Consider the following 13,519-nt stretch of genomic DNA (forward strand, 5'->3'; position numbering starts at 1 on the left):
TAGCAAATATTAATTCCTGTAGTGGGATATCATCCCATTACATTTGTATAAAGCTCAGAGATTGGGCTGTATGAGAGGTAGGCGGCAGAGTGAGGAGTCAGAAGGAGAAGTAAGAGGAGAGGAGGAGCAGGAGGAGGAGGAGCTAGCAAAAGATGGAAAGGTAGGAGCCATGGAGAATCAGGCTTGTATCCAGGATGGTCCTGGGTAACGATTTATATCATAAGGTTAGATACTGGTTTACAACCCCAATTATATGGGCATCTTGTTTATTGAGCATTTCTAATTATATAAAGCCTTTGGATAATATTAAGCATTAGAGTCTCATTTCTACTGGGTACTGCATTGATGGTGGGATAGTCTGGGCTTAGCCAAGCCTTGTAGAGATAGTATGGGAGATTGGCAGAGCCACCTCCCACAATAGCGTCTCATGGGTGGCAGTGCCAGTGCTTCTGGCCTGCCTGAGCTGGCAGCCTGAGACAAGCAGCAGCAAGAACACGGGGCTGCTTGTGACCTCAGGACTTGCCTAGTCGGGAAAATGGCGACCAGTAACTACAAGCCAGATTGGGTGCCACCATTATAAATATTACCCTCAACAAATTCCTAACTCTTTTAAATATATTGTTTAATCAACTATACTATAAAGTAGGAAAAGTTTATTTTAGTCATTCTATCTTATTTACTGAGTTCTTTTATTACTACAACAGCCCTCTTTTTTAACCTACATTTTCATAGAGCTCTAAGAATATTGGAAAGGGAGGCCTTGGATCCATAACCAATTCCCCTGGCCAGTCATAGTTTGTCAATTGTCTCTGTTTATCCTGCACTAGATACACTGTTTGGTGGACACCCCAAGAAGATTCCTGGAGTTGGGTCTCATTATCTATGCTTATCATGATCTCCAGGGCATAAAGAAGCCTTTCAAACAGAGTCAGATAAAGTTAAGTTTGGAGCTTTTCTAAAAAGACTCAGACATAATTTGTCTCTGGAAAAGGCATAAAATGAATCATAATGCAGAAAGTCCCCAAGAATGCTACATGCAGAGACCAAAACCCAAAAGTGAGAGACAGTGTGACTGTAATTGCAGCATTGGGCTCAGCTGGAACTGTGCCAAACAGCTGTGCTGTTTCCAGTGAATATGGATGTGCCAGTTATAGGAAGAATTTTGTTTAAACTGATGAAGTAATGATTTAACAATCTACTGCTCACACTCTCAAATATTCCACATAGTTTAGCAGTTAAATTTTTCTTACTAAAACTGTTTTACTATAAACTTTATGAAATCAAATACCAGCTACACAGGCAAGATACAACCATTGGTCCAATAGTGACATGTAGGAATGGGAATAGCCAACTCCTTTGTGATTAGATTTGAGGTTTGATCCATAAGATAAAATTCTTGCCTGGGACTGTAAGATTGATCAAAGGTCCAGGGCTTGGGAAGTTGTAATCCCTAGGGCAAAACCTATCATTGTTCTGCTAAATGGACATGCTGTCAAAATGCCTTCTAAATTTTTGTGTTTATTCTATAGATAAGTTCTGCTCTCAATCTCAGACAGAGAATCTTACTTTTGTTAATATAGTTAATACAGAGGTTCATAACTGGACAAACTGCTTTGAGTAGAATCATTGATTTTTGAATTCTCAATTAGAAATCTAGATCACCCCTCCCTGAGACTCCAGGAGCATCATAGGAAAGAGGAGGAGAAAGAATGTTAGAGCCCTAAAGATGGGGCTTAGAAACACTGTCTTCCTCTTGTCCTCCTGAACTGGTGGTAGGCTAATGACTTGCAGAAGATAGAACCCATCAGTCTTGGATTAATCACAAAGGGGAACAGGCTGTTAGAAACCCACCAGTACCTGAGAAACTATTGGCAATTAATAATAGCTGGTGAGAGGAGGAATTGTTATTAAGTGGTGTAGCCACCATTAAACTGCCTATCCTCTAGTAAGCAATAATACCCCTGCTTATGTTAACAACCATAACAGCATTGGTTTAACAGAAGTTTATGAGTCACTGACACTCAAAGTATGGAGTTTGATGAAGAATGAAACCATTTTATTTCAAGTCTACTAAAAAGGTTTGCTTTATTAATAATTAAAACCCCAAATGTAGGGTCCTATGCCTGTTTTACAGCTCTTCTTCAATGGAATGAGTGTAAAGGATACTCAGATGTTTAGATTATTATCTGTTTTGTAAATTACATCCAAATGGCTATAAGGCTCCATCAAGAAAGTGGGTATGCAATTAGAAAGCAAATACATGATTGTATTTTATATCATAATAGATTCCTCCAAATCTTTACCCACAGTAGATTTTGCTCATGGGCAAAATACTTGTTTGCATATTAACAGCTGGGCATGCCCTTACCTTATTAGTTATTATTATACTATTTATAATAGTATAAATTACCTTATTAGTTATTATTATACTATTTATAATAGTATAAATACTCTCAATGTTTATTTTATTTTAATTAGGAGATTCTCAATTGTTTCCTGTCTCCTCACCTTAATAGGATGAGTTTTTATACACAGGAAATACTTATTTAACTGTTCTATAAAATTATTGAGTGCCTGCTAAGGTGTTTAGACATTCCTAATATCCATTTCTGTTATTGTTAAGTGACACTATACTGGCTAGTTTTACATCAATTTGATATAAGCTTGAGTCATTTGAAAAAAGGAAGCTTTGATTGCGAAAAAAATGTTCTACCAAATGATCCACTGGGAAAAGCATGAGCTAAATTTTCTAGATTGATGTCTTAGGGCTCAGCTTGCTGTGGGCAGTGCTCCTTGGGCTGATGGCCCTGGTTCCTATAAGAAAGCATGCTAATCAAGCCAAGGGAAGTAAGCCAATAAGGAGCATTCCTCCATGGCCTTTGCATCATCTCCTACCTCTAGGTTCCTGCCTTGATTTCCTCAGTGGTAGAGTATGACCTGAGAATTCGCTCAAGCTGAATAAATTCCTCTCCAAGTTGATTTGGAGATGGTGTTTTATCACAGAAACAGAAACCTTAGCTAATAGAGACACAAAGTAGTTGTATAATTGAGGATGCACTCAGTAAGCTGCACCTACACATGGATATGTTGGAAAGAGTAGCTTGGTGGAGCTGAATCAGCTCCTCATCCCTCTACTTGTGCAGTATTCAAGAAGTGCTCTCCTTCAGATGAAGGACTGTCTCAGAGGTTCACAGAGGAAACTCTAACTATGTTCCTACTGTACTTTATACATGCCTGGAAAATAGTTTCAGAAGATGCACATCTTACCATAATAGCTACCAAACTATGCAAAAAACAATTGTTAGTAACAACCAGTTATGGGGCAGTGGACTGTGCCAGGAAACTTGCTAAACATCTTACCATAATAGCTACCAAACTACGCAAAAAACAATTGTTAGTAACAACCAGTTATGGGGCAGTGGACTGTGCCAGGAAACTTGCTAAACATCTTACCATAATAGCTACCAAACTACGCAAAAAACAATTGTTAGTAACAACCAGTTATGGGGCAGTGGACTGTGCCAGGAAACTTGCTAAAGTCAAGTGAGTTCAGAAACCCCAGTACTCTCATACCTGAAGATGGTAGGTGTTTCAGCTACCAATTTCCTGTCATGTGACCATGGCACCCCATGGAGAGGCCCATAATACTCAGTCATGTAGGAAAAGCATCACAACCCACCCCTAAATGTATTTAAGATCCTGCCCACAAGAAATAAAGGCAAAAAGTTATTTTATTAAAGATCCTCTGGGAGCATCTTTCATAAAACAGCTATAATACTTTTGGGAAAGAGAGTTCTTTCCCAAAGCTTTCATTGCTGGAAGCTGCCTAAGCCTATAACAGTCACTTCCTGCTTGGTAGCTCTGGCCTAGGCTCCTATCCACCATGCTGACCATTGCGTGCTTGCACTGGCCTACTCCAGAGCAGCATCACCAGGGAAGATTGACTGCCCCTCCCCTTCAGAAAGCACAACTCTGTGGCTGTTCCTTCAGTGCAAGAGATCCATAGATCTTCTCAAACAGCCTCCAGTACACAGACCAGTAACCAGGTAAGTACCAGTGATAATGCCATCTATGGTTTTTCACCTGTTTCTATGGTTTCAAAACCATTTCACATATACTACTGAGGTGAGTTTATAATTTAAGATATGAATTACTTTAAAGTTAATAGCAAACTAGTACAGATTTTTTTTTCTAAGAGTCGCAGAGCTGTTTTCAGACATACTACTAGTTTACAAGTGTTGCGGTAAATCTCCGACCCATTGAAGTCCAGTCAAGGAAGACACAACTCAATTAATTACAAATGTATGCTGCAAGCCTAGATTAGGCAGATTTACCATTGAACTACTCTATTCCCCAGCTATGAGATCTCTTACAAACTTGCAGTTTCCTAGATCATGATCTTCTTCATCTTCTGTCCTTCCCCCAACTGCCCACTACTCCAATGGCTCTTCTTGCTCCTCCCCTACCTCTGGCTCCTCCCACTCCTCTTCTACTGCCCAATCACTGGCTTTAGCCTTTATTTAACAAATTCAATTGGACAGAAGGTTCACAAGATTCACTCCTCCTTTGCAGCCCCTCCCAGGAGTGGAATTACCATGACAAGAGGCTAGGGCTATCCACAACATTTCCCCCTTTTTGTCCAATTAAAAAACTCTTTTCTCTCACATACAAGTTTAGGAAAAAATACATTAGACATCAAATGGAAAATAAAATATTATTCAGAGAATTTATTTTCTACCCTAGCAACATATAATAAATTTAAATTAATTGTTTATTTACTCACATAATGAATAGTGATATCTGTAAATAGAAACTTTCTAGTTTGTTATATATCCTTGGGATAATATCCAGGGCTTTAAAATGTGTTTGTTGGTATCCCGAGACTTCCTAGAGGTGCCACTGTATTCAGAGCTGCAGGTAAGAATAGTTGCCCACTGCCCTATGCCCCAGAGCTACAACTGGGAGCAGGGGGCACTCAGGACCCACCAGGCATCCAAACCCTGCCCCTGCAAAATACCATTCCCCTTCTGCCCCTTGTCTGGTCCTTGTGGCTGGGGCAGACACCTAGCTGGTCTGCTTCCATGAAGAAACCATATCTCGAAACATCCTAGAGGAGCCACTGCACTCACAGCAGCGGGCACCCATATCCTGAGACATCCTAGAGGAACCACTGCACTTAGAGCAGCAGACACCATATCCTGAGACATCCTAGAGGAGCCACTACACTCAGAGCAGATGGACACCTAGCTAGTCTGCTCCCGTGAAGACACCTTATCCTGAAACATCCTAGAGGAGACACTGCCAACAAAGCAGCAGACACCAAGCTGGTATGCTACCGTGGAGACACCATATCCTGAGAAATCCTAGAGAAGCCACTGTACTTAGAGTAGCTGGAGCTCAGGATCACAGGATCACAGAGACAGCTGAACCCTGAGGAGTTCTGACACAAGAAGATAACTAGAAAGGCAGGTTCCATCAGAGACAGTGAGTGCAGGTTGCACTAGAGTTAACAAGATGGTGAAAGGCAAGTGCAAGAATGTAAGCAACAGAAACCTAAGTTACTTGGCATCATCAGAACCCAGTTCTCCCACCATAACGAGCCTTGAACACCCCATCACACCAGAAAAACAGTATTCAGAGTTAAAATCACTTCTTATGGTGATAATAAAGGACTTTAAGAAGGACATAAATAATAGTCTCAAAGAATTTGAGTAGAACACAGGTAAACAGGTAGAAGCCCTCAAAGAGAAAACACAAAAATCCCTTAAAGAATGTCAAGAAAACACAACCAAACAGGTGAAGGAATTTAAAAAAACCATCCAGGATCTAAAAATGGAAGTAGAAACAATAAAGAAATCGCAAAGGGAGATTACCCTGGAGATAGAAAACCTAGGAAAGGAATCAGGAGTCATAGATGCAAGCATCACCAACAGAATACAAGAGATAGAAGAGATAATCTCATGTGCAGAAAATACCATGGAAAACACTGACACAACTGTCAAAGAAAATGCAAAAGGCAAAAAGCTCCTAACCCATAACATCCATGAAATCCAGGACATAATGAGAAGGCCAAACCTAAGGATAATAGGTATAAATGAGGGTGAAGACTCCCAAGTTAAAGGGCCAGTAAAAATCTTCAACAAAATTATAAAAGAAAACTTACCTAACCTAAAGAACAAGATGCCCACAAACATAAAAGAAACCTACAGAACACCAAATAGACTAGACCAGAAAAGAAATACCTCCTGTTGCATAATAATCAAAACACCAAAATGCACAAAACATATAAAGAATATTAAATGCAGTAAGGGGAAAAGGCCAAGTAACATATAAAGGCAGACCTATCAGAATTATACCAGACTTCTCACCAGATACTATAACAGCGAGAAGATCCTGGACAGATGTCATATAGACATCTAAGAGAATACAAATGCCAGCCCAGGCTACTATACCCAGCAATATTCTCAATTACCATAGATGTAGAAACCAAGATATTCCATGACAAAACCAAATTTAGACAATATCTTTCTACAAACCCAGCATTACAAAGGATAATCTCAGGAAAGCTCCAATACAAGGAGGGAAATTATACCCTAGAAAGAGCAAGAAAGCAATCCTCTTCCAACAAATCCAAAAGAAGATAGCCACACAAAGATAAGTCCACCTCTAATAACAAAAATAACAAGAAGCAACAATCTGTTCCTTAATATCTCTTAACATCTATGGACTCAATAAAAAGCCATAGGCTAACAGACCTGGTGTATAAACAGGACCCAGCATTTTGCTGCATACAGGAAACCCACCTCAGTGACAGACACAGACACTACTTTAGAGTAAAAGGCAGGAAAACAATTTTTCAAGCAAATGATCCTAAGAAACAAGCTGGAATAGCCATTCTACAACCTCCAGCCCAAGAACACAAAGGGAGGGACTCATGGCTCCACCTGTATAGGTAGTTGAGGGTGGCCTTGTCAGGCATCAGTGGAAGTGGACAGTCTTGGTGCCTGAAAGTTTGGATTCCCTAGTGTTGGGGAATTTGAGAGCAGGGAGGTGGAAATGGGAGGAGGGTGGGAGCACACCCTCATAGAAACTCCCAGAATTATATGAATTAGACATGACAGAGGAAGACTGCCAGAAGACTAGATTCCAGAATTCAAACAAAAAATTACCTTGATACTAAAATTTGTTTTGAGAATTGTATATTGCAGAATACACAGCCTTGGTGTATCTACTCAACAAGCATACTGAGCAGACCTGCTAGAACCTCTGATATCCTGGAATTTCAGCGGGATGCAGTGAAGACACAAACATCAGAGGCTTATCAATTTACACTTCCACCCACCCCTCTTCTAATACCTCAATGCCTGTGATCAGCTTGAAAAGGTTAATGAAATGTCAGTGCCCCTATTCCCTGGGCTTGGGGACTGAGGTGGTTAATATTGGGCTGTCTTTCTAGGGAAAAGTAGTGGTTTTATTGGAACAGGGAGGAATATCTAGGATTTATTGCATAGCCATAACCTATTGGTAGAAATATGTATAATTGTTATTAAGATGAAGTCATAATTTCTTAAATGGTACAAAATTTACTTTGATTTCAAAGTTAAGGTTTTCATTGGTACGTGTCAAGGCCCGAGCAAAATGTTGAGGCCCCGGCTGCATGGTGTTTGGGCAGCCACTGTATCCCAGCCCAAGCTGCCGCTCCAGTCCTTGGGTCAGGGTTCAGCAAGAGAGTGAGGATGGACTCGAAAAATGGAGACCAGACAGAGTGTGATTCAATCCCATTTATTCTTCACTCTTTCTTCTTAGTCCAAGTCCCAAGTCCTAAATTCCTATTCCCTAGTTCCTCCAAGTTCCAAGTTACTTCTTCCAAGTTCTCTTCCAAGTGCCTGCTACCTAATGCCTAATTTCTACTTCAAGTTGTACTCTCTGAAGTGTCTGCTAAAGTGTCTCATTCTCTCTACTGTCTGATTCTTTGATCTGTCTTCTGTCTGCCTCTAGCCTTTATATGTCTAACTTCTAAGCCATGCCTCTAAGTCACACCTTTAATCATGCCCTTAGGTCTTGTCTCTAAATCTGATCTCTAAGTCACACTCTTAAGTCACACACCTTTAATCTCACACACCTTTAATAGTTACACACCTTTAATCTCACACACCCAAGGAAAGTCCTGGGTATCTGAAGCAAGATGTTATCAGAGTATGTTCAGCTGTTGTAGGCTATTGTAATACAAGTCTCATGTCAGAATATATGGCTCAAGATGGCTGCAAAGCTGATAGCTGCTTTCTGCTAAAAGTCGGCCCCCAACAGGTATGAATTTCTTATTGACATAAAAGTGAGATGGATATTGTTACTTTCGTAGGCATTGTGCCTATATAACACATTTAGGAATACAAGGCTTAGACTCAGTCCTTTAACTTTTTTAACTGATTTGAGATGGTTAGCTTGTGAGTTAAGGGACTATAGCAAATTCATGGCTCTGAGTTTATTGTTAGGGTGTTTTCTATATTTTATTTAGAAATAGGTTAGAGGAGCTAACATACAACAGTCCATATTGCCTTACATGGATAGTTGGTTTTCAAAATATCAGAAGTCCACAGAATTGACGTTATAAACATTTCTGTATTAATGTCCATTTTGATTAGAGAGCTGTCTGCTCCTGACAGCTTCCTGTCTTGGATTCTAAGAAGAAATTGAGCATCTTTGGAGTTACCCCAGTTGTGGTGAGACAGCCACTACACAAGAATTGCCTTTTTCCATCTACAGACAAATTACTGTCCAGAAAAGGACATACTTGCGGAATAGTCGACTGATTATATCTTCCAAGACAGAGTAATCAGCCTTTAATAATTCTGCATTACTAGGTCTGTCAGATGATCCTGGGCCAGAAGGTTGAAGATCAGATGCTCCAACATTTTGTAGTATAGGGACTGTCCATGTGTTCAGTGGCCTCTATAAATTGGCTAAGTTTCAGAAACTATGCTTTGTACTTCCCATAATTTCAGTTAATTCGGTCATTCTGGATTTCTGACAGGGTTGAAGACTTATAGTCTTATAGCCAATCCTGGCTATTTACTTTGAGAGAAAAGACTTGAGAGGATGGTTTTCAGCTGACATTCATTCTAAAGCCAATAAAAAAAAAAGCCAGGTTCAGATCTAAGTCTTTTAGTTAGGAGACATGACAGAGGTTCTGTTTAGTTAACAAAATGATAGACTGGGTATTAGGTCTATCTTGTATCTTACTGATACAAATTGGTATAGTTATACCCTAATTGTATTTTGAGAGAAGAGTTTTATTTTAACAGGAAGGGTGATATGTAGAAGGTGCAAATTTGGGAGGAGTAAGGAGAAGAAGAGGATGAGAAGGAGAGGAGGAGCTAGGAGAGGAGAGAGGGGGGTAACATGGAGGCAGATTTTCTGCTGTCTCCACCAGTGAAAGAGAGTTGGTATATCTAGGTTGGGTATTGGGTGAAACTTCTAATTGTATGGGCATCTTGTTATTGAGCATTAGCAAAGTTATAAAGCCTTTCTTTGATTAACATTTAAAAACAAAGTTACTAATAAAAAACGAAGTCAGAACCTATTTGAGATACTAGGACACACCTTAAATGATCTGTTCTGTCTATGGAGACTAAATAGTTTAATAGGCCAATTAGTTCAAAGTGCTGCTTATAGATTTAAGAAGAGAAGCCTGTGGATATGTGTTTTTCTGTGGTGTTCTAATAGGCATTCATGCTGTGGGGGTTCATGTATCTGTTTTACCAGAGATGAATAAAATAATATAGTCACATATGAAACTTGTAAAATGCTGTATTTTTAATTTTTAATATGTCATTCATATTGCAAGTAAATTCCTATGGAAAAAATTAGGAAAAACATAAGTTAATAGAAGTATATAAAGGTTAAGTAGTCAGAAATATTAATCTAAACTAATATTACTATCATTCTATATCAGAAGTTAGAAAATACTTTTCAATAGTTTTCAATAGTTTCTAGCTGGGTGTGCATATGCAGATTCATTATATGCAGTTTAACAGCCAGCAGAAGTATTGAAAAGAACCAGGAAAGGATGGGGATGTGACACAGTCTATAAAATACTTGTGTGCCATGCAAACACAAAGACATACGTTTACTCCTTTGCACAGCTCAAAAAAAGAAAAAAGAAAATAAGAAAAATTAAATAGTTGATATGGTAATGATCCTTTCAAGAACATAGAGAAGGGTGTTGCATATAGTTGCCCCTGATGTTTGTCTAACTGCATATCTGCATGTAGGAGAATGCAAATAAATCCATGTCTATCACCCTGCACAAAACTCAAGTCCAAGTGGTACAAAGACCTCAACACAAAAGCCAGTTACACTAAATTTAATAGGAGAGAACATGGGGAGTTTCCTTGAACACATTGGTACAGGAGACAATCTCCTGAACAGAACACCAATAGCTCAGGTACTAATATCAACAATTAATAAATAGAACCTCGTGACACTGAACACTTCTGTAAGGCAGAAGACAGTGTCAATAGGACAAAACAGCAGTCTACAGAACCAAAAAAGATTTTTGCCAGCTCCAAATTTAACAGAAAGCAAATGCCCAAAATATCTAAAGAACACAAAATACCCAGCCTCAAAACCTTTGACCTACAATTTGTCCTGCCTACAAGATGTGCTTGAGGTAATGGTGACTCAAAACTTGTGGGGATGGTCAACCAATGACTGACCCAACTTGACATCCTTAACATGAGAGGGAGCCCATGCCTGACACTGCCTGGGTGGCCAGGAATCAGAGGCTGGATATCACAGAGACCCAAGATAAAACCAAACACAACCTGCAAATAATTTAATTAACTAATTAATTAATAGTAAAAGTCAATAAAATGATTCCTAATGATATTCTACTACACTCATAGTTTGGCCTTTACATTCTATCTGGACTTAAGTTAGTGTGAAGCTAGAGAAACTTATGTGTCAGGGTACAAATACACACACACACACACACACACACACACACACTCACACATAGACTTCTTCTCTTGTAATTACATCAAAAATGCAGTTCTTTCTCCTTCCACTCTTCCCAGTCCCTCTCCCCTACCTCCCCTCTCCTCCAGATCATGCTCCTCTGTCCTCCCAGGGACATCAACCAAATGCTCCATAACAATTTATAATACAACTAGGCACAAACCTTCATATCAAGGCTGGATATGGCAACCCAGCAGGAGAAAAAGGATTCCAAGAACAGGCTAAAGTATCAGAGACTCCCCCAGTTCCCGTTGTTAGGAGTCTCTCAATAGTACAAAGGACCTAGGTCAGACCCATGCAGGCTCCATGATTGCAGCTTCAGTCTTTGTGAGCTCCTATGAGTCATGCTTAGTTGATTCTTTGGGCTTTGTTCTCATGGTATCCTCAACCCCTCTGGCTTCTACAATCTTTCCTCCTCCTCTTCCACAGGGTTCCCTGAGCTCCATCTAATGATTGGCTGCATCTGCTCCTATCAGTTACTGGATAATGCCTCTCTAATGATAATTGAGATAGAGAGAGGCTGATGGCAGAAATTGAGGGGAAGGGTATCTGGAATGCAGAAACAGTTGCCTGAGAAATGAGCAGGTGAAGGGTAAAGCAGAGACACCAACCAGTCTTAATCCTGAATCCCTTCAGTCAATCATACCTAGGATCTGAACCCCAAAGTAGCAGGCGAGGAGTAAGGATTAAGTGCTGCCTGGAAGTCAAGTGCAGATGTGTTACTGAAAACATGTTACTAACCTGCTCACCATTCTTTCTAGTTCCAGCTGTGACCTGAGGTTCTCAGAAAAGAGCCACAACTGTGTTAGTGAACCCACAAGGCTGAGTGATTAGCATTTCTGTTACTGTGGAGAGCTGGAATGTTGCAAAGTCTTGAACCAAGTTTTCCTGGGCTATCTTTAGCTGCTCTATGGCCATTTATTGTTCATATCTTGTGTGCTTGGCTTAACCTCATTGTGACTATCAAATAAAATTCTTTCTATAATGTATGAACAGATGCCTATCCCTCACCACTCTAAAGAACAAGAATACGATTTGATAGCACCTGATGCATGTAGGAGACCCCACAAACACATACACACACATACACTTATTATAACCTGATGTTCCAATGCATTTTAAGTACCATGGCTCATCTTTTCTTTGCTTTATAACTACAAAAACTTCAGGAGACTTACCAAGTTGGGGCATGATGTCTAGGATCACCTGAGACTATGCTTCTGTGTCATCACCCGTTGTATTTGGCTCCAGAATAAACTCTTACTCTCTTTAAGGAGGAGCTGTGTTCTTACATCAACACAGCATATTCTCTTTGTCCTTCACCAAAGGCAGTGGTTGTTCACTCTGCATCCCATTCTGTTTTCAGTAGGTGTGAACTGAGTCAGCTTTGCTCCATCACTGGCCACAGTCCTTTAGGTATGGCCATCAGCAGAGACAGTGTGATCACCAAGAAAGACAATCCCACCCATATCCTACTCTGTTTCAGCAACATGTCTGCTGGTCCCTAACTGAAAGCAAGCCCAACAGTGGCATTTACAGACTGGCTGTCCTGATAATACCACACAGGATTCAGCTGATGCCTTGCTCCAACTCATTCTCAGGAGCAGCCTTTCCTAGTCCCAGAAATTTTTAAGAAATGAATTAAGCACCATAGATACCTTCTCTTCTCTGCCCAGCATAGGACCCCAGAACTCGCAGACATGGAGAGAACACTGAAAAGAAGTAAGTCAGTATCTTACCAGTGTTTGAAGGTCAGTGTCTGTCCAAGATCTCCTTGATTCTCTGTTACTTCCTCCTGAAATGCTGGGAGGCTTTCTGGATTTCCCCAGCTGAGAAGATATTGGAAATCCCAGTAACCTTTGCGGTGGATCAAAGAGCTGGGAAACTGAAACCACCCAGCCCTGGCAGTGAAAAAACTGTCACACAGAGCGCTTCCAATGCAGAACCTTCAAATATTGAAGAGATCTTTGAACCTTTCTGAAAAAAAAAAAAACTCTTCTATAAGATATAGAATATATAGCATATATATCATTTGCATGAGTCCTGCCATTTGGAGCTGCATAGGTCATGACACAGCATATTACTTTTAAGTCTAGTCTCCAGACCCAGAGGCTCGCTCAGTGCACAGAGTATACTGTTAGAGATATGTTTGTGGAAAGAAACAGTGTCTTCCAGCCTCCTGAACACTCCTGGCGCCTCTGCTTGCTAAAACCCAGTGATTTGCTGCATAGGAGACTTGCAGGGAGATGACACACTTAAAGAATCACATCAGGGCAGGTGTTCATCAATGTCTTAGAGTCTGAACTTAAGGAACCCACTGAACATTTCTGGGGAAGTGAGAATAACAGAGTCCCAACAAGTCACAATATCATGCCTGTCATTTTTTATAGCACTATGAGGAGAGAGAAGGAGCCTGCAGCAGATGTATGGTGAAGTAGGGTCTCTCTCAAACATAAAGGACAGGTATATTATATAGTGCTTTGCCACTAAAGATACCTGCATC

Source organism: Arvicanthis niloticus, chromosome 4 (assembly GCF_011762505.2).
Source record: "Arvicanthis niloticus isolate mArvNil1 chromosome 4, mArvNil1.pat.X, whole genome shotgun sequence".
Classification (NCBI taxonomy): Eukaryota; Metazoa; Chordata; class Mammalia; order Rodentia; family Muridae; genus Arvicanthis; species Arvicanthis niloticus.